The 25,572-nt window shown below is 44.2% G+C and overlaps 1 protein-coding gene across 5 annotated transcripts in view; it reads left to right on the forward strand.

The window, feature by feature from the left end:
* The first annotated feature begins 2,710 nt into the window (after positions 1 to 2,710).
* ARAP3 (ArfGAP with RhoGAP domain, ankyrin repeat and PH domain 3) overlaps positions 2,711 to 25,572 on the forward strand; it is a 530,251-nt gene continuing 507,389 nt past the window's right edge. For 4 of the 5 annotated variants that reach the window (XM_085617771.1, XM_085617775.1, XM_085617774.1 and 1 more), the window contains exon 1: positions 2,711 to 2,977. The gene's annotated coding sequence lies outside the window, so the exon portion shown is untranslated. Of the gene's footprint in view, positions 3,503 to 25,572 lie in introns of all 5 variants that reach the window. The other variant, XM_085617772.1, reaches the window with a different exon arrangement.

The following is a 25,572-nucleotide window of genomic DNA, read 5'->3' on the forward strand; positions in this document are numbered from 1 at the left end:
GGTCCAAAATCCAATCCAAACAACTATCGCATGATTGCCCTCCTGGACATCGAGGGCAAGGCCTATGCCAGCTCTATCTTGGCAGAGTTAACCCACTGGGCAAGTTCGGAAGGTCTTTTACCATTCTTTCAAACAGGGTTCAGATCTGGGGCACCGACGATTGATAATATAATAGCCCTTTCCTATCTGGTCCATCAAGCAGTTATCCGCAAAGGTCTCCCTCTTTTCGCCTGCTTCATTGACTATTCAGCAGCGTTCGATGGTGTAGACCGAACAATCCTTTGGAAGAAGCTGGCTCTTTGGAACATCAACCCCGCGTTGTTGAAAGCAATACAATCATTATACAATAAAACTTGGGTCAGAATCAAACTCTCCAATACCTCAGCAACAGAGAAAATAAAAACAGATCGGGGTTTAAAGCAAGGGTGCGTTCTAGCACCGCTCCTGTTCAATTTGTACACCGCTGATATGGGCCAAGCCTTGACAGGAGCAGCACTGGCTACGCCGAGGATAGGGGACACCAAGATACAGCTTATTCAATACGCCGACGACCTGGTACTTTTAGACCACACCAAAATAGGTCTACAAAAAGCTCTGACGGCCCTGGCAAGTTATAACGTGGCCCACAAGCTGATGGCCAATCAATCTAAATCAAAAGTTGTTATCTTTGGCCATCACCCGAAAAAGAAAGTAGCAAGATGGAGCCTTGGCCAGCTGACACTGGAAAGTGCACAAAAATACAACTATTTGGGCGTCTGTCTCACTGAATCAGGGCGTCTGTGTGCTCAACTGCACAAAATCCAAACGAAAGGGAAATGCATTACATATGCTCTTTGCAAATTACAAGCCACTCTGCACAGTCCAACCACGAAGGCCATCCGAAGAGTCTTACGTGCAAAACTAATGCCCGCCCTCACTTACGCCCAACTAGCATTCCCCGGAAAATTAACGAATGAACTAGAAAAAATACATTGCAGTGCCCACAAAAGGCTGTTTCATCTACCTGCGTGTACCCGTAATACATTAGTGCGCCTAGAATTCTCTTTGAACCATCAAACGCTGGAAGAGATGGCCTCTGTGTGCAAATATTACTTTCTTACCACAGCGGCCCAAGAGAAATCTATGAAGGCGGTTTTAAAATATATTTTTTGCGAACCTGGGAATCCATGGTCAACCGCCCTCGCAGCCGGAGCAGACCAGCTCAAATTAGCCATGGAGAACTGGAACCCCAAGATCATTAAGTACTCCGCCATCAAATGCACACTCAAAAATCAAGTTTGCATCCACTCTCGCGCCCTAGACCTGGAACTGTTGGACAAAAAAGGCCTGCACGAAAGCCAAACCCTGCCACAAAAAGGGTTCAATTCTAAACATCATCTCACGCAGGCCGTGGGCAGAGCAGCCTTACTCAGGATCTTGGCATCCAGATTACACCCTTTGCCACTTCAAGAAATATATAATACCAAACTGAGAACATCGGCAAGCAAGGGCTGCCGGCTCTGCGATTACAAACACGAGTCTTTGGCTCATCTCCTATTTTGTTGACCGGCTTTGCGTACAGCTCGCAGTCTTTACCTACGGCCAATTTTATTACAACTAGGCACCCGTACAGCCAAGGAGGCGATTCATCAATTGTACACATTGAACACAGTAAAACATATGGCCTCGTTTGGCAAATTCATCAAACAGACTCGATCACTGCTGACCGCCAGAGGCGCAACTAGAGCCAAATTTCGGGGGGGGGGGCTGAGCAAAAATTTCAGGGGGGGCTGAGCAAAAATTTCGGGGGGGGCTGAACTTTAAGCAATAGGCAGAGTGGAGCTGCAGGGCTCTTAGAAGGGGTGAAACAACAGCAAGGCCTCATTAACATGCAAATGGTCTTTTAAAGACCTGTGAACTGCTCGGGTGCGGCTGCTTTTTTGCCCGGGAAGGTGTCTTATCCCGGGCTGCCACACACGACGGGGGGGGGGCTGAAGCCCTGTGAGTCCAATGGGTGTTGCGCGCCTGCTGACCGCTCCCCCTCTTGGAGCCCCAGTTAATTGCAAGTCTGCTTGACGTCCACGGACTTTTAAGTACTGTCTGTTTTTAAATGCTGTTATTTTCTGTTCTATGTTAAGGTTTTGTGCTATGGTTTTAAGTAACCAGCAATAAATGTATTCATTCATTCATTCCCTCTCCACCTCCCACACTCCCAGCCCAGGTGGCAACGCGATATCCTGTAGTTCTGTACAAATTACTCACTATCTCCGAGCATACAATTTAAAACTAAATCATTGTTATTTTGAACAATGCCACTGTAGCCCATGCAAACCTTCACGCTTTAAAAAAAAAAAAGGAAATTCTTTGAACTTGAGAAATACAGTGCCCTGCAGAAACATTTATAAGGAAAATATCCACTGAAATAGAAACATTTGAATACAAGAGATCAATAGAAAATCGCGTTTAAATATAGGGTTCTACTAGCGGCAGTCGGTCCCGCAAGACGGATCTGAACCGACGCGCAGCGCTGGAGTCGGAGGGGAGGCAGCCCTACGGCAGGGCGTGGGAGGGGCCTGAATGGGTGCAGGCCTAGGGTAGGTCAGGCAAAGCTAGGAAAGGCGTTGTCTAAATTGGGCTGGGCGTAAGAGGGCGGGGCTTAGTCGCGGTCTTCTCAGGTTAGGAGGGATGGGGAGGTGAGTAGAGCTTTACAGCGTGATTGCACTCTGGAAAGGCTGAGAGTTCACACAGGGAGGCTGGCCAGAACACAGGTGGGCTGGGCGTAGGCTGGACCTCCTTGCATATAGGCGGGGTAGACTCGGGGTAGGCGTGGTGTGCGACTTCTGGGCTGTGGGAACAGCGACTCTCAGCTGCCCCCACCTCGCCCCGCCCGCTTGTGTTTGCAGCAATCCTCTCGGGCCCGGGCCAGCCTGCGGTAAGCGCTTCCAGTCCAGCCCTGGGCGCTACTTAAGAACCGGATGGAGTAGAGCGCACTGGCAAGGTAAGGTAAGGGGTGTCCTGGGGTGTACGAGCTGATGGTGTGAGGGTCCCACCAGGACGCGAGGGCCACAGAGAGGGAGATAGACTGGGTAACGGGAGTTTTTGAGGTTCTTAGTGAGAATCGGGATTTTTGGACCCCGGGACGGATGTGAGGGTTCATTGGAGGATGTGCGGCCATACAGATGGTGAATAATAGCAGGGCCCCCAGGAAAGCGCCAGCTTGTATCAGACAACTTCAAAGAGACCCGATGACATGGAGCCCGTAATGATGTTGCGAGAAACCCTGCTGGATGTGGTCTCTCAGGGATAATATGATTGCACAGTGAAGAAAGTTGTGAGGGTCTCTGTGAGAGCTGAGTGACCCGTAAGGTGTCCTGGAGACCATGTACTTATGTAAAAATATAGGCCCCACACACCCGTGGTGAGGGTCCCACCCAGGATTTAGGGATCTCATTGCAGACACATTGGACCACTTTTTTCTTCCCTAGGGTGGATTGGGGGTCCAGAGAACGATGTGATGATCTCAGTGAGTAACAAGCATTGGCGAAGCCAGTACGCCTCGCCTTTAATAAGTGTGTGCTGCGATATAGTATATTTTTGTGCACTGTATGCTTAAGTAGCGTATTCTGGGCAGCTTCCATTTTATGATTGAACTGTGTAATTTTATCAGTGGATTATTATGTAAACGTGTTTACATTGTGAAATAGTGATTTAATTGTGTAAATAGCTGTGTACTGATTGAGTGAGTGCATGGTTGTCACCGTGACTATTTTTTCAGAGATGAATGTTTAAATGTCTGTTAGCGTATGGGAGTTGTCAAGATTATGTGATGTAAAATTAGATACTTTTTTAAACGTGTAAAATGTTACTTCTAACTCAACATTGTTCATTTTCTTAAATGTACAATTTGCTATGTCTTGATACTAATACAGATTGTAAAATGTGTTAATTGTATTATTTTACATGAGATTATGCAATGCCTGTTGGAAAAACCTGTCACTAATTTCTTTATAATCGGCTATTGGGTTCGCTGATTATAATACAATTATGTCAGAACTTAACTGTAATAACTTATTAGAGTTCTGTTCAGATGTCACAATACCTGCTACCAGAGCCAGCAGTTTAGGGGAAAGGCAGGTCAGGTCATGGAGCATTAATAAAGCAGCTGGTTATAGAAGGAAAAATGAAACATTGCTTTGCTTTCTTCTGCTTTGTGTTTTTTCTAGCTGTACATTGACAAGAAGAAAGGAGATATTAAGGCAACCCGTTTATTTTTTGCTCTCCTTGGATAATTATAGAAAAGTTGGAATCTTTCTGCATGTTTTTACATGTTTTTACTGCACACTGAAAAAAACTTTTTTTAAACTGCTTCTCATATCTTTTTGCAGCAAATATCGAACATATTTTAAGATGTGTTTAACCTTTATTGCTCATGTAGAAAGCGTGCTCTCACCATGCTCCAGGGGTTTGTGGGATAGATGATGGTTGGACCATGTATTATAAGAAATAAAGTACCCTCTACTGTACATGATTTGGATATTGCAATTCACCTCAGAGTTCAATAGCCTTTATAAAGGAAGTTGGCCTTCGGTCTCATTCTTCTATATGATCATGGAACTCCACTATCTCAAGAGCAGCCTTATCCCATATAATACATCTATATATATTTATTCACAGAGGAGTACATTATTTCACATGTGAAAAGGGTAACTTTTTTCAAGAAAACGTTGAAATTTTGCTTTTCCCATTTGGATAAATATTAACATTTTTTCTCCTCAACATTTGCTTGGTGTTAAATCAAATAAGGAAGCAGTGTTAGGAGAAATAATCCATAGGGAATGATAGTAGGGCACAGGAGAATGCTGATAAGGGAAAACCTAGAGTCTAAAGGAGGAAATAAATGAACTGGTGAGGGGAAAGGGGGACAAAGGAGGTGGCTGTGTGGGAGAGAAAGGAGAGAATATCACAGAAGAAACAGGTGAGGTACAGAAGAGCAGGTCACAAGTCCTATAAGTGGGGGGACTGACCAAGTAAGACAGTAAGCAAATGACATCATGACATCACAACATAGCGCTATAAAAGAAATAAAATAGTGCTATTTAAATTATTTGTGTAAATACTGGGACAGACCAACCTATCTGACAGTCTTTCAGTGTCTGCATTTATATACAGGGACATGCCTCTCTTAAGTACCTGTAAAGAGAAGGCTAGCTGTGTGTCTGTTTCCCTCTGTGGCATTTATATTTAAGTGTGATGTCCCAGGAAGCCCCCAGTCAGCACATACAAAACAAAAGGAGGCCGTATGGCCCTTAACTTTAGTCCAGCTGGAGGTGAAAAAAAAGGCTCCCTCGCTGCCTGCAGGTTACTGCTGGGAATGGAAAGCAGACAACGTGCAGGCGCTGTTGAACGTGTCTCGTTGTCTTACACTGGGACAAGTTCAACATATTTCTGTGGGACCTAACTTCTTGGCAGTTGGGACGGCGTCCAACTTGTGAAAATAGTGGTTGGACCCCCGACGCTTGCCCTGCAGAAGAGAAGGGCAGAGTGGACACACAAGGAAACTGGTGCTAAACAGTGTAGGAGAGAGGCCCTTGCACACAAGAATGGCAAGGAGAGCAATGCGGGAGATAGATTGGTGCAGAAGGTAGGGAATGTAAGACACAGGAAAAACGTCCTGCTAGAGACTTGTTAGCAGATGCGGCCGGCACAGATAAACGCGGTGGGATGAGGTGGGGGGGGGGGGGGGTGGTATTGTCGACAGACGACGGAATAGGTATTATTAAATAAATAATACCTATTCCGTCGTCTGTAGGCTTACCCCCCTGCAGCGCCCTGCCCCGCCCCGCCCCGTGTCACACCGCGCCACCCTACCGCGCTTACCTGTGCCGGCCACCACTGCTTGTTAGAGAATGTTCAGGGGAGGGTGCTGTGCAACAGCATAGGGTCTCAGTGGAACATATAAGTGAACTTGTAGGCGGAGAAGGGGAGTGCCAAAAAGAGTACGAGAGAGCAATGGTGGTCATGGAGAGCAGGAGATGATATAGGAGGATAAGTGAAGGTGAGCAATGAAGCAGGAAAAGTGTGGGGTGGACCAGCAGTAGAGGAATCCCCTCACACATGGAGAATAAGGAGGGAGATGACTGGGCAGCAGGCAGAAGATAAAGGTGGGGGAGCAGAAGAAGAAGCTGACGTGAACAGTCTGTAGTTTGTGTGAAGGCAATAGTTAGTAAATGTAGGAATAATGTAGAATGTTCTACTTACTTTAGAGAGAGTTCGGCTCACAAAGTCCTGTAAAATGAGCAAAGGCTTTAAAAAATGTACCTGGCTTCTGGTATATAAATACCTTGTGGTGTATGTGGGTTGTTGTGCATATGTGGGACTTTGTGGTGCTTTGCAGTATTTCTGGATTTGTGAGGCACAGAAGAATTGTGTGGGATCCAGTGTAGATGTGTGCATATGTCTAAGTATCTATAGGTTAATGCGGGTGTCTGGCAGGAAGTGATCTGTGTTTAAAGATTTTAGTGATTATGCGCATTTCAGCATGCTTATGTTAATTATCTGTATGTGTTTCTGCACGCCAGTATTTATATGCCTCTGTGGCTGTCATACTTGTTATCTTCTTGGGTAGTTTTGTAGAAACTGCATTAAAAAATAATGTAGTAGCATCTTTCCCCACGCGCTCCCATGAAGTGATAAAAGCAGTGAGATTCAACGCATAGCACATAGGCAGTAAGCTATGAATCCATAAGGGGAGGTAAATGTTGTTAATACTTAAAAATCATCAATTAATCGTACTTTATACATGAAGTTAGGCAGTATATACACTTCGGCCAACCTTTTCTGGACCAGCATAAATATTTAGTCTGCCAACGGATGAGATAAAAGGGAGGAGGGGCAGAGTACATATGATCAGGAGAAAATATTTACTTGACATACAGGGAGGCCGCACATTCAGAGCCAACATATCTAAGATGTATTAAAAAAATTCCTGTTATTCTGTGACTGCCTGAAGTGATTTAAGTCAGCAGGAGCAACGCTGTTATGTTTAAGGTAAAACATTAATTCTAGGACTGCTGACCCGAGCATAGACTGCCTCGAATATAATTAGGCAGAGCAGAAATAATGGAATTGTAAATATGAATCAAGTGAGAGTTTCTCTGACATGAAAGTATTTGAAATGATAAAGTGCCATTGCTTGCTGTCTAGTTTGGAAGGAAAATATAACGGTGAAAGTGCAGCGAGGCAAGACCCTGAAATACTGTTTGAGGAAAAAGTATTCAGCGTCTGGCTGATAAGAAACTTGTCAACATGGGCTGATGTATGTTCACGTTAAAACCTTTTGCAGACAGAAAAAAATGAAGCAGCAAGGTAGAGCTGTTATGTATAAAAGAAAATGTTTGCAGCTAAAGTGAACATAAGCACCGTAGTCTGAGCTCTAGATAAACAACAACAAGCACTGGCATAGCCAAAAGGTCTCGCCTTTGGGACCTTATAAGTGTTTAGCCATGCAACAGTTGCATAACTAAATACTTATAAGGTCCCAAAAGCGACACCTATTGGCTATGCAAAGTGGCCCTGCAGCCGCGAAAGTGATCGCGATCACGAACAAACATCAAAGAGGCCGTGCGGCCGCAAAACCGAAAGTAATGTCGGCAAAGCGTGGCGCGCGCGCCCGCACACATGCACTGTGGCTCTAGGCTGGCCTGGTAGCACTTTTTGGAGCCCTCTCAATAAGTCTCGCCAGACCAGCGCATGCGCTGGGTCAGGCGAGACCTAAAAACTCTGGTTAAGAATAAACATGTATCCTGCTGCAGTTGAAATGAGAAGGGAGGAGACTGAAGTGCTTTTCCCATGGAATGATAAGGAGCTTACAGTAAGCAAAGACACTGCAGCAGCGGGGATGAAAGTATGATGGGCAGGAAATCAAGAAAACACATGCACTTTAATGGAGTGCTAAACCCCCTCAAAAAGTTGTTCCCTAATAGTGAACAGTGGAAGGACGAAGGTCAGCCACCCAAAAGCATGGTATGGTCCACTGGAGGGGAAAATGCAAAATGAGGAAGGCAGTCCCACACAAACTAACAAATAGGAAGGAAGCAAATGAGTGACAATAAAGGGAACCAATGATAGGCAACAGGCAGGCTTTTAAGCCCATTATAAGTTCACTATAGGTCTTTTACAATCGGATAGCTTGCACGGCCTGGCAGGTGAGACCTAAAAATGTGAGAGCTTCTCTGAGATGATTTAAGGATATGAGACCACAGGAAATTACAAAGACCTCATATGAGTTGGGTAGGAGTGGAGGATGGGGTAAGACTTGTGTCCCATCTGTAGCCTCCAAGCAGCCAAGGTTTACACTGACCTGTACCTTGCGGGCCATCAGCAGTCTCGTCTTTCGTATGTGTCTCATTTACAGTGACCCTCAGACAAGGGCCGTATCTTAACTGCATCAGTAGTGTTTCGTCCAGAAAGGCCTGACGCATTGCATCCCCTCAGTACTACCCTCATCTCAATAACCTATGCCATATTGTACACATTGCTTCATCTTTAGTACTGCATCCTTTGGGTCATTAGGGGTCCTTTTGATAGAGCCCCAACTCTGGTGTCCCATACACAATGTTCCATAACAATATTCCATAACTAATCGTGCCTCCATGCTTTGCGCCATGCATTCCACCCGTTTTCATATATTGTGTAGTACGGTCTCCATTCCCACTTTCCAAATAGTTTGCTCTTGAGCCCTGCATAGTAGGCAGTTTGTATTTAGTCACTTGTTCGTAGATGTTGATTTGTGTCATTTTTTTTTGTCTAAGTGTAGATATGACTGAATTAAGCATTATGTTCTTCCTCAGCGAGTTGGGTCTGTTTACCAAGGTTTGGAATTAGCCTCTAAGACAGAGATCTTCAAAGTGGGGGGCGGGCCCGCCTGGGTGGGGGCTTAAGTGGTCTTGGGTGGGACGCAAGTCTCTGTCGCAGAGAAGATTCATGCTGTGTTTTAAGTGTTAAAATCATGAGCGGCAGTAAGACACCTTGTAATGGGCCATCTCTAACCACTTTTGTCATTTATATCCTGACTGGGAGTGTGTGTAAAAAGGGGTAACAGAGCTTAACTGCAATGTTTAAATATTAGCAGAGTCATTTTAAATAAATTGAGGGGGCACTGAGATTATTTTCTTTTTTTACGGGGGGTGGGGAGCAGCATTAAGAAGTATGAAGATCACTGCGCTAAGAATTCGTTTTATACTGTAGAGTACTTTAGACACTAGCCTACTCTCATTCTCGCAAGCCTTCACATCCATATTCAGCCTTTTTGTTACCATCAAGTGCTAAGTTCTTATATGTTGTTTGATCTGTGAATTATTTTCGAAGTTCTAAAAAAGGAAGTAGGCGTACAAAATGTGAGTTGTATTTACTGTTATCTATAAAGCACAATGGCACCCTCAAACATAAGAGTTGTGCTACTCAAAACATAACTTAAAAAAACAGAGCAGATATTCTCGGAGTCCTTTTCCGTAGTTGCTGCAGAATCCTCCGAGGCAAGGCGTGTTTTTGTCTCTGTGCTTCCTGGTACCGCTTTCCCTTAAGTGCTTTTCTTCCTGCTTGGACCTTGACCTATTTGATCTGAGTACAAGGTTTTCTCTTTACAGGATGCAAGCAACATCCTGTCTCCTACTGAATAGCTCTTCCAATCTAGTGCCCTACATAAAACGTATGTTGCAGTCCCTTGTTTGTCCCAAGGGGTACAGAGCTACTACACTTCAAAGCATATATCGTTTGCATTGACTGTAAAGGACGAACTGCTTAGCACGTTTGAAGAATAAAGTTCTCCATAGCCCAGGTGCACCTCTAAGACTGTCTGGCCATAAACCTGAAACTCCTTTCTCACGTGTTCCAAGCTCCTTGCTTGAGTCTTAGCTCCATACTTCTTGCACAGTCTGTGCTTGTGCTCTGACCTCCTCGCACTATGGATCTGCCATACGATGAAGCGGCAATGGCGCAAGCAATTGCATGCATCGCTTCTTGTTGTTTTTAATAAATGTCGATAAATGAGAGGGATATGTCCATTGAAACTCGACAATGATGCAGAACCAGTGTGAGTAGTCAGCAGTTCACTGGTTGCTCCGTTTGTTTTCCTCCTGAACCCAGCTTCTCACAGTGTCTGTGGGCCTACTCCAAGTTCCATGGACGTAAAACCAGTGCAGTGAATCCTGAAGGAGTATTTGTGATGTTCCCTGATTTTGTAGCAAAGTGGCTTCAGGTGTCCTTTTTAGGTCTCGCCTGAGACAGCGCTTTAGCGCTGTCTGGCGAGATCTTTAGTAAGCGGGATTTTGAAGTGCAAACTAGAGGCTTTTGCAGGCCTCTAGCCACAGTGCATGTGCGCCGCCAGGCGCACGCACCATTTGTCCGCCTGCGTGATCACTTTTGCGGCCGCTTTGATGTTCTCAGTGAGCCGCGCGGCCACTGAACATCAAAGCGGCCGCGAAAGTGCTCACCATATGCTCTGCTCACATCTCCCTTACCCCTTTTCTGAACATGGTTCGTGTGAGCTCGCTTTCGTAACTTGTCTCTTTTGCTGCAAGCTAGAGCACACTGTGATGCAGTGAATGGTTGGCATGTGACCTACATGGAAAACTTGGTGTTGTATGTGTGGATCAGAGGATTGCTTCAGTTTTGCCACGCACATTGACATTAGCATGGTTTCGTTTATCTTCGATTCACCTGGAGCCCCCTAAGAAGGTCCAAAACAGTGAAAGCAGGAGGCAGGGGAGCCAATCCACCCCGCCTCCAGCAGCACCTAGAAACCCAGATAACCGTAAACTTCGCACTAACTGCCCAACTCCCGCGGTCCTTCGGGATTCGTTGGCTCTAGACGCGTATGATTGACAGCTTAGGTGACCTACCGTAGTGCATTGCCACCTCCTACTTCTCGCCAGAGTTGCATGCCGATGCCAACACTGTGCGATCTAATCCTGCTTAGATGCGCAGAGGGTGAAAGAGGAGGCTAAAATTGTGCGTCTGCAGTGTTCGTTCATTTCGATGTAGCGCCTGTTATCATCACCCTATGTGCCTAGAAATATTCTGACTCCGGTGTTAACGCTGTGGTTTGGAAGGGACTGGCTTGTGTTTCGGTGCATGCCAGGAGGAGTCGGCCCCGCCTTCCCCCTCTTGCCCGGGGCAGCAGCTCGCGCCTTGCTACTCTAACAACCATTGGCAAAGCCAATAGGTATTGCCTTTGGGACCTTGTAAGTGTTTAGCCATGCAACAGTTGCATAATTAAATACTTATATGGTCCCAAAAGAGAGACCTATTGACTTTGCCAATGCTTGTTTAGGTCAAGCCTAGAACAGCGACTGCGCTGTTGCTCGACTTTTTGTAAAGGGGATCTCAAAAGTGCTACCAAGGCATTTGCTGGCTGGCCACAAGCTTGAGTGCACGTGCACGTGCACGCGCGGCCATCTGCCTTTCCTGTGCACCATCTGTCTTTCCTCTCCCTTGCTCCCTGCCTCCGCCCCTCCCTCCAGACGAGCGCGAGGCGTCGAACACAAAGGCTTCGAGAGACCTGCACGCTCGTAGCTTTCACGGCTTATGCACTTCACTCACACTTACCACTAACGTGCCAACGAGGGTAGATGGGTGCAGCACTCGTGCCAGGCACGTTTTGGAAGGGGTGCGCCTCATCCCAGCAGGATAATTTATTCAGTGACAGTGCCCCCCCGCCCACATTACAATTTGCGTTGACTGCTTTCACCTAAACCTAAAAAATTTAAAATATTCGTCGGACATACACCCTATGCACAATTTCTCAAGCGGTAATGGAGACTGTTGAACGCGCCTCAACTGTCTAATCTAGGAATGGAACAGTGTATTTATTTTGAACTAGGGAATTCACAATTGAAACACAAACATGCCACATTTTTATTCTGTGAAGCACGAATGCCGCATCAAATATTCAACAGTGTCATGACTGGAAACATATCGTGTGCAACTCATCGGGATAGCATAACACGTTGGATTTGGACACAGGGATCCTGGACGATTACTTTAGCATAGAAGATCGCTTTGGTAGACATGATACATTTTTATTCCCTAATAACACCTACCCATTTCTCCTTTAATAATTTAAGCCAACATGAAGGTTTATACGCTCTCAGTATGTCAACCTCATATGTACCCCAGGGGCGTAACTCAGACCCCTGCAGCCCCTGCGGAGCATTGGTTCCCCTAACCCTCCAGGGAGTCCCCTATGCAGCCGGAGGCCAATGAATATCTTGGAGACTCAGGACACTCTCCTCCCATTCTGCTGGGAGGGTGGGGGTGTGGTGGTAATTTGCGTCACACCACTGATCTACAAGTGCATACAACTAGGCCCTCAGCTCTGAGAGAGAGAGTGTCTGCAATACAATCTCAGAAGCTATATTGTTAGTCTGTTCCTGATGCACACAGAAAAGAAAAGACATTCCTGCTGAATTAAACTGATTGCAAAATCTATTGTATTTGCCAACAAAAGGGAGGCTAGTCAAAGAGCAATGTTCTTTTCTGCGTCCAAGAGATCTCGTTTCAGCACTAAGATGCTCATGATAGGTTCTGCCAATGCCAGGGATCTTCTACCAATCCTGAATTCCAAAATCTTTTAGAAATGTTCCAACCTGGATGCTCTCAATCGCCTTAGAGTCTTGAATTCTCCTTTCTAACAAGAGCTCTGGAACATCTGTTTTAAGGACAAGAAACTCTCAGGACTAAGTCATCTTGTCTCCAAACCAGGTAGATTGGGCAAGATCATCATGATCTTAGAGGCTCCATATTGTTTCGGTGTATCCTATGTTACTTCATTATTTTAGTGTCTGGTATTGTGCACGCTGTGTAGCATGTGCATTAGCCTACTGAACTGCTGCACAATTAATTATTTTGGAGCTCAGCTTCTGTGTCTGCTTCTTGTCCTCGATTCCCATTAGTAGAAGGCCTTGGTTATGAATTAAAAGAAGGATGTCAGAAGTATAGTGTTCACCAATCTCTACACTTAGTTAGGAATTACGAAAACAAGCATTAGCATAGCCAATAGGTCGCGGCCTTTGGGACCTTATAAGTGTTTAGCCATGCAACAGTCGATGTTGTTGCACCAAGGATATTGTGCTGCATAACTAAATACTTATAAGGTCCCAAAAGCGAGACCTATTGGCTATGCCAATGCTTATTTGCTGGTGATCATTTTCCATTTATAGTTATGCGTTGCGGCTACGATAGCACGACTACGAGCATCCATCTTTGAGTCTTACAGGATAGTTAAGGAGTTTATGCCTTAATGTTGTATGGTGTAATTTCGTGTGTGGATATTTGTGTATGTCAGAGTTACTCGGTTACCCCTTGGGACATGTCTGCATACATCAAATGCATCAGCATGGTTACAACATCTTTATGTGTGTCGACTGTTTGAATGTTGTGGAAATTTGGGATTTAAAATATTTTCTCTTTAAAAGAGGGAAGCTCTAGCACCTCAGGATTCCTTCCACAACCAAGGTTATTGAATACCACTTCGAAATATGTCAGCGCCACCCTAGAAAATCCATGATTGGTCTGGTCAGTGCTCATACTTAAGACTCTCTTGGTGCTGTGCGTATACAGTGCCCACACTTCCACAACATCACCTCTTATTCACTCTGTCCTGTATGTACTGATTTTCTTTGACGTGCAGTCAGAGATGGTTGCGTCACAGCGTGCTGGATCCTGAATGGTCTCTCTCTCTATAGAGAGAGAGAGAGAGAATAGAGATTCTGGTGGCAACAGTAGGAAGGGAAATGGATAAGACAGACGGGAGTGTGATACTGAGCCAGTAGCAAATGTCAAGCTTGAGGGGAGATTTGTTCCTGAAACAAGTGTCTTTCGCCCACAGAACGTTTCACCTGAGGTAGTGTGTTTGCCAATATAAAGCACTGACATTTTTCATCTTGTAGATGTTGGATTTTGGGGGCCTGGTTGATTGGATTGTGACCCATTCTAACTGTTGAATATTGTATGGCATTATTTGTCTCACTCTGCATATCAAATACATTGTCATGCCAGTTATGGGGCACATGTGAACCCATGTGTGTATAACTATTTGTGTCCATATATAAATTGTCAGCAAATGTATGGGTATGAAGACCATCTCTCAAACTTTTTTTCAGAGCGGTGACTCTCAATGGTAGAAAAAAAGCACTGGAAAGTTGACACCAAGCCATCTTTCATTTTCTTTTCATAGTTAGTTTACATTTTGGTTTAACAAACTGTAAACCATGATTTACTAACAAGTGCTCATATCAAACTCTCTGTTCTTTAAAGAGCATATGCTTCAGTAGCTGTAAGAAACTGGGTTGCTGGTTGAGGGTGTGAAATTCTTCTCAAGCAGCAACCATAATTCTTCTTTGGGTGAAATGAGAAGCAAACCCTAAATTAACCTGTGCTCAACCCTCGGATAGCTTGCCACAGAACAGTCAGTTAGCACAGAGGCAATGTGTAAAGCATTTATGCAACACTTCAAACTCTAACACAGTGACAACACACCACAAAAAGCCCCACAACAGAGTTAGAAAAATAAGGTCATTTGTAATTTTAAAAAACACAAGGCAGAAATTACAAAAATCCATTCAATGTAACTGGAGATATACAATTTGAAAGATTTTAGTAAAAAATAATGCTAAAAGGCTTAAAGCACCAACTGTGGATATCTGGCCACGCAGACTGAAACAAAGTTACAAGTTCAAAGAGTACTGGTAAGTAATAGAATCATTACCCCTTCGCCCATATTTCCAGTCCGAGTCCTAACAACACGATACTATAACCCAAACTTACATCGCCAACAAAAACACCTGCTACAATCTTTGTGATCTGGTACTCTTTACTGGATTAAAGAAGAAAACCCTTTAAATCAATAAATAGTAGTCTTCAAAACACCAGAAAAGAAAAGAGTGTCATTGTTGACTACATCCATACAATAACACTTAACAAAAGTATGGATATTTGTGCATGTGGCTAGTCTATATATCTCTTCTAGTAAAACACTCTTTGCTTCTGCCCATGAGGTATCCACCTCTCCAGTAGGTCTATCTTGGATGTTTTGTGGGTAGGAACTCCTTTCCTTCCGATAAATATGCATGAGCAGTAGTCTGAGATACCCATCTACTAAACGTTGGCTTATTGGATGGCCCAAGTGATAAAAGTATGAGCTTGAATTTCTACAGTCTTTTGTCCAGGGCTAATGGAATGTTAGAGCTTGACTTGATTGGAAAAATGCAAAATTACTTCTTGTGACAAACAAAACGGAGATTGGAATGTTCGATTAAATTTAGGGTTCGGAAGAAAAATCTTAACTAAGGAAAACTAATCACAAATGCAGTTCTCTCATTCTTCTTGCTGATGTTACCTCCACTAGAAAAGCAACCATAGTTGTTAATTGTGCAAGAGAAGCCTGCTCTCATGGCTGAAAAAGAGGAGCTTGTAACACAACACATTAAGAATGTTGCAAGGAGGAAGAGGATTGTGAACTACTGTCTTCCTTAGCCGAAAACATTTCACTAACCTGAGAGCCTATGGTAAAAAAAAATTAAAGTTCCCCCAGAATTCCAAGAACCTTTTGATGGCTGCCCATTGAACTGTTAGAGTGGAAGGGTCAAGGCCCGTTTGAAAACTTTCTCTTAAGAACTCTGTTTTGAAGTGGTTCATAGATGGTGCCACTAACCTTGATTCTCGCACCAAAGTTTGCATTTTCTCAATGTTTAGTGCATGAGGCGAGAGTAGAAGATTTCTGGATTCTTGAATGCAGACGGGTACCTCTCTGGAACAACCTAATTTCTATGGACCAATCCTCTTAACTTGCACACTGTGAGTTTAAGATGTTCCACACTTTCCTGAGTTAACTACGGAAAGCGAAGAGGTCATATTTGCTGCGGGAGGTGAAAATATTGCTGTACTGTTAGCTGCATCAGAACTGGAAACCACAGAAGAGGTGACCAGAAAGGAGCAAGTGGATTCCCTGTGACCCTCTCCTCCTGAGTATTCTGAAGCACCGTGGGAAAAGTGGGAGGGGATACATATAGACGTGCTGTTGGCCAGGACATTTCTAAGGCATCCTTCTCCTATGCTTCTGCTTCATTTAATTACAGCGCAGAAGGTTTTGCACCCAAAAATGGCAGGAGGTGATCTAAAGCTCTTTTTATTTTGCTTGAAATCATTCATGTGTAACTTGGTGAATTGATACAAGCCCCCAAGGTCTCGCTTGTGCTCTTAAGCATGCCATGAAGTTGCGCACCTTGCACATGGTTGCTTTAGGACGCGAGCCTTGATCGTCATGGTAGCTTCTGTGAGTTGCTTTTTAGCAGTCGGTTCATTCAGTGCTGTTGACACAGCCTCCACTAGCGTTGCCTCAAGATCATCTCTAGAAATAGAAACCGTCTTATTGGTCAGTCTCCTCGGGTGCCACTTCCAAATGGGAGCACCTCTGAGTGTTCTTTCGAGGCTCCGTGGTATCTTCATTAGCTCCACTTACCGCGCAATAGGGACAGTTCCTATCCATAGGGGCCTGCTATAGAAATCGAATCTCGTCGTCTCTCGGGATCAAGAAACAGATCATAGCAGCCCTCATGGGTACCTTTATCCCCCCACACACGCCCTGACAAGAGCATCAAGCAGGGCCGGCTTTAGGGCGGTGCGACCGGTGCCACCGCACCGGGTGCTGGCTTCCTGGGGGCGCCGTGTTTGAAAGTTTATTATGCTTTTGAAGCACCTGCTGCCGCGTTTCTTTCCCCCGGCAATTACCAGGCCTCACATAAATGTCAAGAAAACTCGTGTGATTAATTATCTTCCTGGCGAGAGATCAGCATTTTGTATAGTTTAGGTTTTTACTTTTAGGTGAAGTTAGTGCAGAGGGTTAATATGCCTGCTGCAAAGAACGTGTGCCAAGTAGATTACAGAGTGGGTATGATGTAAACAGATCAGCAGGTTACTGCTTTCAAAAGAGACATCCTTTTGTTACTTGCAATTTATAACTTGAGTCCTCATATAGGATAGTGAGCTATTAACTTTCCTCCTAGAACTGCATACACACTGCACAGTATACATTATTAGAGCATTGATTAATGTTGCAAAAAGGGTTAATTTGGCTAGAAATTGATTCTTATTTTTAAAGAAAACTCCCAACTATGCTGTTTCTTTTATTGACTCTGAGTTTGTGCTTCTCCACACCAAGCACTCTTAAACTATACTGCCTACCAGTATGGATGACACGTGACTCCTACACTTTTAGTCCTTTGGCTTATGTAACATTTCCTATACACTGAATTACACACATATGATTGATTGTGTGTGTGATGCAAAGTGCTCGGACACCCTACACTGGTATGAGTGGCGCTATATAACTAATTCAATGCATCTGAGAGAGTGTGGTTATGGAGACTTGGTCACTGTTAAAGGGTGCTAGTGAGAGAACCCGTGTTGGAGGTGGTCATTGGGGGGGCGCCAACAAACATTGTCGCACAGGGCGCCACCAGCGCTAAAGCCGGCCCTGGCATCAAGAGAATCTGGGCTTACCCCGCAGAAGAAGGGTATCTACACGGCGCAGATAGCCAGCGTTCTCGCTCCACAACCCAGAACGTGAGCGGGAAGAGGAGAACTCACCCCTCCACCAAAAACCTTTGCTCACTGAAGCTAAGCACTTTTAAGTTGTGTAAGTACAAATATAGCATTATATGCTTTAAATAAAACAAAAGAACCGTACCCTTTTCCTCAAGGGAAGCTGTCTCATGGAGACCGAACAAATAAGGGTGTCAATTGACGGGGGTTAAACTATTTAGGGAAAGGGTGCGGTACAATGGCACATATAAATAAGTACACAGAGTGTTTTATTTTTGCAAATATTTGAATGGGTAGCAGTCTGCAGGAGGCACGGAACAGGTCTTTCTTTTTTCTTTTGTGCTTAATGTGAGAAATACTTTTCCACACAAAGACTTCCCTTCTTCAGACATTTTCTGTGCCACTTTCTTCTGGATGCTGTAGGTATATGTTTTGAATTCTGATAGGTCTGGGTGGGCATTGCGACTGTTAGCGAATAGTGAACCCACAAAGTTACTACACACGCATTCCCTCTGGAGAAGTCCACCCACATGGTGGATTTATTTTACAGCTTTAAGCAGCACTTACTTTACCCACTTAAACAAGCTTCTGTGCCTTATTTTGTGTATCGCAATTTGAATTATGCCCCTGTACTTACCATTTTGTCCCAGAATAATTACATGTCGGCGAAAATTTGTGAATTGGGCGCTCCCCGTTACTGAAGGCTGGCACCTGGAAATGTGTTTTGCTCTAATGACGAGGCATTCATTCAGAACTGCGTGCTCGTCTCTAAAGAATCGTTGTTTGTCCTTACTTTTTGAGACAGGAAACTAAATGTACGAGTTCAAGGTGGAAAAGTTTGATAACAGCAAAAGTCTCAGCATTCCAAACACACAAAGAGGTTACAAAAATGACAAAAATATGGAAATATTCGCATGTAAAATGTTAGTAAAACAGTTGCTTATTTTTAGTACAATTGCTTCTATTGTACGTCCAGGAGAAATGCTCTTCCGTCTTTTGGATTCTGGCCCAAATGACAGACGAATCTAGCGTGAAGGGCAGTGGCTTAGGGGAGCCTCCCTGGGATATTGTAACTTAATATCTTGTGTTTCTGTAGAACGCAGCGCTCACCTACAATGGGGTTCTTTGTTACCCAACTCTGTGGTACCCGTTTCATCAAAAAGGGTCTGGGAGCGCTGTTGACAGATAACGGTTGTTCATTGTTATCCACCTCAGTTGTACTCATTTTATCAACCTTGGAAGGATGAAATGCCTAGTGGGCCTGCTCAGACTCGAACCTATGACTATAAGGTCTGGACTGGATGTCTTAGTCCTCCGACCCTCCAGAGTGGCTAAGGGAGACCATAACTGACCTATTAAGTTGATGCATTCGGGAACCCATGTCGACTGTGCATTCCCATTGGTTGTCAATTCATGTTTTCCAGTTTAGATGTTAGTGCGTTACCAAGATTAGTGCTTCAGCTACGAAATGTGCAGGTGCAAAAGTTTGCACTTTGAAAGAAAGCTTTTGTATGTGGATGGGATGATGACCTTGAAATATACTTTTTACAGTGCTGTGCATCATTCAGGCTGCAGTGTGGACCGCTCTCTAGAGTTATGTTGAGACTTTCAGGAAAGACTAGTTGGTACCTCTGAAATGCCTTTCGGCCGATGCTACAGTCACTTGTCTGATGCAGTCTGACAAGTGGTTAACTTTGGTCCAACCCCGCAAAAGGCACTGACCTAAACGCTCTAGTTCTGCTTTAATAAAACCGGGTATTTGCAAGAGGAAAAACGTTCATGTGATGAAACTGTATCTCTTTTCCAGCCATGCTCTAAATCCAAATAACCTGCAGCTGTTTGAAAGGCAGATCAAAACATTTCTCTTTTGACTCACATTATCTGATAAAAAATACTTAGCACTTGGATATCGGGGACTGGTTTAAGGACTTTACTTCTCGAAAGTCACAAGTTTGCTTCACTCAGGTGTACACCGTGGATGGAGATGAAATGACCCCCTCTGCAGATCACGCTACTGAACAGACATATTACACTGCCCAGTTTTCAGAGGCCCGCGTGACCAGGCTGGGTTTTGCATAGTTCTTCAGACTTCAGGGACCATGGCTGTGCAAAAGACCACGCCGTTGTAGCAGTCGCGGGCTGTGGTGAATAAGGGCTGTCTTCAGGTTGGAATGAGTGCTCCAAGCAAGCACAGCTCCAGAGTTTCGTTAGTGGTGCAGTTGGACAGGTGTGTGCTCATGTTTTAGGGAAATGGCCAGCAGGTATGGCATGACCGGCATTCGAGCAAGCTGTCAGTGTCCGATACTCAAGCAGAAGGCCTGCTGGTCCGTAGGTAGAAGGGTGCCTGACGTTTGCTGAGATTGTTGTTATTCTTTACGGTTATTGCTGACAAATCGGATCTGTATTTTTCTGGCCTCATTTCTCTGCTCAAGACTCAGGGCAACAGATCTTTCAAACCTTTGACTTGAATGCCTGCAATTCTTGCATGCAGGGCTGCTACACGCGTCAGGCTGTGAATGCGCTCTCTTTGCGCCGGTCCAAGGTTCCTTTCTTGCTCTGAGGTCTTCGCACCTCAGCTTCGGTGTCTGGTCCTGGAGCCTCTTTCATTCAGGCCACGAGTCCTTTCTCTGTGCGAAGGGCTTGGTCCTCTCGCTCTGAATTTCCCTGATTTCAGATCCATCTAAAGCTTCTGTTTTCGGGGTCTCTTCCAGAAGGCTGTCCCTGGAGAATATTACTGGAATTTAAATTGCAATTTTTGTTGTGTTAAGACCAGGAACAACAGGAGCTGACTTATGTTTGTTGAGGAGCTGTCGTGGTCACAGCTTTAGGCGGCGAGCCACTGTGTCAGGGCCTGCCTCGGTGCCGCAGGGCTGGCTTTGGGTTTGGTACTGTGGGAACGGCTGCTGTTTCCCAGGGGATGTTCGATTTAAAAAATAACTCCAGTGTCAGAAATAGAACTTCCCGTTTATCTCTCACAAGGTTACATGTTCAAAGTTGCCCAGACTGCCTAATCCATGGCTGCACCACATAGCACATTATTAGAGACGACACTTATATCTGCTGAAAAGTAATATCCCCGAGAGAGCAGGGAGGAATGAGTAGAGTAAAAATACATAAAGGGGTGTTGAAACCGTGGGACAGTTTAGGAGACGGTAGCCCATGCTCTCTACGCTTAGGCTCGCCATTTAGTTCTTCGAGGCTATCCTGAGTACTTGCCCTTCGTGTGTGTCTCAAACTCTTGTTGCTCTGTACTCTGCAATGTGCACTGTGTCTAGCCAGTTTACTCACTGTGCAAAGATCACTGTGCACGTCATACTATTTCGGTGCCTTCAGTCTAGCTCCGACCCGGCACTATAACGCACTACTAATAAGTACTCTACACATTGCTATGCACAAAACCCCCTAATCAATATTCAGATATCCTGAAAGTAGATTTGTGTGTTTGTAGCTCTGATCAGCCCCATGGAGCAGTACAAAGTGGGGGGGATACTATCCCACCCACCAGCAGAGGGTGTTCAGGGGCTCTTGTATAAGTACTCTCAAGTAGCCTTCAGCATGATACTGGGTCATAGATAACCAGATTGTATTCAGGGGTATGCCAGCGGAGGGGTGGAACCAGCAGAAAACCAACCATTCCCCACCGTGTCCACCATTTGCTGTGGTCTCATTTGGAGGATAGTGTCTACTTCTGGAGTTCCCAAATGGGGTATTGCATGCAGGTCTGGGGGCTGGATCTGGGGCTGTTCAGAAATCCATAAGTGGGCTATTGTGTCCGGTTCTAAAGCAGCGTCTAGGGGATTGAATCCATTCTGGAAGCTTCATCTGGTGGTTTGCGCACAGTTTTGGAGGGCTCATCTGAAGCACCAGGTCGTCTTCTAGAGGCCACACCTGCAGCATTGCGTCTGGTGCTGGAGGTCTTATCTGTAGTACTGTATTCACTTCAGGAATGATTATTTGGCGTAAGGTGTCCAATTCTGTCCGTTCCGTTATGTACTAGCTTATGAGTTGATTGATAGAATTTGCTCCTTACACCCATCCCTTTATTTTGTTCACTTTTACTCCGACTTTCTTTTATTATTATTTTTGTGCCAAATATCGAATATTTACAAGAAGCATTACAACACATAAGGACATTTTTGAGTAGCGTGGTTGAAATAATGCTGGGATCTGACATCATACGATCGGCATATCGCTGCAGATGGAGTGATTTTAGAATAATAGAAAAGCATTAAGAAGTAAGACGTGTTAAGGGATAAGGGCCTCATGGAAGGGTGGTTAAGTGATTGGCAGGACATTTCAGCATGAGTAGTGGGGCAACGAGTAACATAATTCAACAAGCATTGTCAAAGCAAATTGTTTTGGCTTTTATATAGTGGAAAAAAATACCTCTCTTCACAAAAACTCTGCATGGGACGCAGATCTGGCCTTCCCTCACATAAACAGAAAATTACAGTAAATATGACATCAACAAATGCGTCTCCTCTCCTTGAACATCTATGTGTTCCTTTACTGGATGACAATAAAGGGGTGAACAATGAAGCAGAGCTATGGTGAAAGCAAAAGCAATGTTTGAGTGCAAAGGCAGAGACAATAAAACTAGAAGAAAAGAGAGATAGATTTAAGATTGTACAGTGTACGCATCACTAGTGAAAACTCAACTAGAGCCCTGTAAGTTGTTCTGAAACACTTATCTTGAATATTGTGTCTAGATCTCGATGCCTCCTAGCAAAGCCCGCCCTCTCAGGATCCGAGCTTCTGCACTATCTTGAACTCACATGACCTGTGGTTCCATTGAAGAAAGCCTACCTTATTTAACCTCTCCTCCAATGGCGTCCAGCCCGGGTGCACAAAGGCTAAGGGCAACTTCTCTGTTGCTGCTTATTAGGGGGAGGTAGGGCCTAGGCCTTGAGCCAGAAACGCTGCCTAGTTCCACTGCAATTGTATCCTCCGTGACCATTTCCGTTCCTCTGTCGTTCATAATTATCACTGTATTCCTTCCAGACAAAAGTCCGCTGAATCCTTCTTCTTGATTTACTTAACACCACCCTCACCTTACGTTACGCTTACGTTAGCACCACTTTGCTGTTGACATCACAGCTCATGTATCAGGGCTGAATGTATAATGCCCATTCCTATGAGTTACTCCAAACCCCTTGTAAATGTTGTTCTCAGAGCTTATGCCATAGCTGGGGGTACAGTTGATTGCTCCTTTCTTCTTTCTGGTAAAGCTTATACTATAGTCTGGGTGATTTCCATATAGTACTAACTGGTTGCTTCACCGTGCCACTAGGGCTTGGGGTTCTGCGGCTCCTGGTTAGACTGGCTTCTACCATGTGCCCCCAGAGCTCAGGCTGCTCTTGGATGAGCTTATGTACTGTTCCCTGGTTGCTTTACTGTGCCACCAGGGCTTGATCTGTTGCTCTTGGTTAGACTCGCAGAGTATTGTGGCATATTACCTGTGGACCCTTTGATTCACATCAATGATCGCCCTTTATGCATGTTACAGACCACAGTAAAGATGGTAAGCATTAGTTCGTGCAATTGTGTCTATTTTCACTCATTCCACAACACTTCATGCTTAAGCGCAGCTGTGCCACAGCACCATGTTTAGAGCGCATCTCCAAACCTAACGCACCTCACAGAAGCACTTGCATGAACCTCAAACTACACACAACATACTTTTCTTTTTTTAAGTTTGAAAGAATTTTATTAGGTAATAAAAAATGAGAATACAGTACAGCAAGTGTCCGCTGGAAAAAGGGGGGGAGAGGGGAAAAAGGGGAAGGGAGGGGGGGGAGTGGGAGTGCTGAATACAATATGCAAGAGGGAATGTACAATACAAACAGTAATCATGGGCAATTGAAAGAAAGCGAAGTAAAAATTACATTAATCATAACCTAAACAGCTAAGTACAAAAGAGATAAGAAACAAGCAATATGTATAGAGAATTATGGACTTAGGGAGGGTATCATTGGGTTTGGAAACTTCTTGTTGGTCAGGTGATGGAGAGGAACGAGCAACACAGTTATCTAAGTATAACGTAATGGGGAGCCAGAGCTCCGCACGCTTAGCTGCTACTTGAATAGGAAAAACAAAGGCATTGTCAAGTCTATGATTATAACAAACATTGAACCACCACGCTTTGAAGGAAATATTAGACATATTTTTCCAGTTAACAGTAATCTGTTGGAAAGCAGTGGCTAATAATAAATCAATAATGCGAACATCCATATCTACATCATCAAAACTAGGAGACAAACTGCCCAAAAAAAGATGAGTGAGAGAAAAAGGAATACAGGTATGGAAAATAACATTAATTTGAGCCCACACCTGTAGCCAGAAAGCATGCACATGTTTGCAAAGGAAGAGCATGTGGAGCAGGGTAGCATTAGGAGAGTCACATGAGCAACAATTGTGTGAGGTATTGGGGAATCGTTTGTGACACAACATACTTTTCAATCATGCACTCTAAAACAGTGCCACAGAATTAATGTAAAAACACAGTGCTTCGCCACCTCATATAGGGTACGACGCTCTATTTAATGGATAAAATACAATATCGCTGGAGTATTGCTTCTACTTTTAGGGGCCACCTCTGCACCCCAAACTGGAAGAGGCATATGGAGCCTTGCGCCTTCATATGCAAGGTTTATCTAGGGCATTGTATCAAACGCCTGTAGCTTGTCTGGATTATTGTGTCCCTTTGTTGATGACTCATCTTAAGTATTTCTCCTACCTTTAGAGGCCACCTCCGCCATACTGTATCCAAGCATGTGTGATGCTTGTCGGCTTTACCAGGCCAGATCTGTAGTATTTCTTTCAGTTCAGGGACCAAATGTCATGTTTTGTTTCCAGTTCTCGAGGCCACCTATATTAAATTGTGTCCAGCTTTTGATGGGTCATCAGAGGGTCTCCCTGGGTATTGTGTAAAATGGCTGCAGAAATGCTTGCGGTGACGAATGTGTGGACTGTGCATATGTAAACTGTGGATGGTGAATTGATCAGGATTGAATGTGTGGTAGATGTGGAATAGATGATGGGCAGTAAATGGATAAATGGTGAGTGGATTGTGGATGGATGGTGTGTGCAAGGTGAATTTATTGTAAATTGTGAATACATGGGTAACAGTGACTGGATTGTGAATTGTGAGTATTTAATGGATGGTGAAATCGATGGTAAATTATAGATGGACGATAAATAGGCAAAGAATGGTAAATGGATCGTGAATCAAGAATGAATGGCGAGTGGTTGATATTTGGTGAATGTTGATGATAGGTGATTAGGTGAAGAAGGAGTGAGGTGTTTAGGTGGGAATTCAAAATTATTGGTTATACCTTGTACATTCTGTTTTAAAAAACGATAAAATGTTCACAGTTGCACTTCGAATTGATGCCCATTTTGGTATCCTATGGTATCATTCGTTAACTAGATTTACCTAATAAACAAGATTTGAACGTAGAAGAGAAGAGAACGATTACATGTTGGCCAGTTTGCACAACACTTCCACTTGAGTAATACTTTTCCTGCTTGCAAAACATGTCTGCGTCTTTACTGCATCTGCTGGTCATCACTGAGTAGAGTGCAATAAATCTTTATGATACGATGTTGGCTAATGAAAATAATCTTTTCAAAGCCCTCAATGACTGAACATCCAAAGAAAATGTTATTTTTCAGGAAAGGAGTTGTTCAAACATTTTAAGTTTTTAAAACTACATATCGACATACGGATGCCAGTCTATTTCTATAATAAGCTTATGCTTGCTTCCACAGTTCACTCTGTGCCATCTTTGCCTCCAGAGATATCTCCTTCATAAGTTCACGTTAGCAGGAATAGCAATCTGCTGATTAAAATGTAGCAGGTAGCTTAGGTAGTATATATGTCACTTTCTCACGTGACCATTGAATTATTTTTCCACAAAGTAGCAGTGGAACTAATACCAATAAAGATTAGGCTAGTTATGATGTTAAATACAAAGAAAGAAGTGTGGGGGTGAA

This window comes from Triturus cristatus, chromosome 7 (assembly GCF_964204655.1).
Source record: "Triturus cristatus chromosome 7, aTriCri1.1, whole genome shotgun sequence".
In the NCBI taxonomy this organism is placed as follows: Eukaryota; Metazoa; Chordata; class Amphibia; order Caudata; family Salamandridae; genus Triturus; species Triturus cristatus.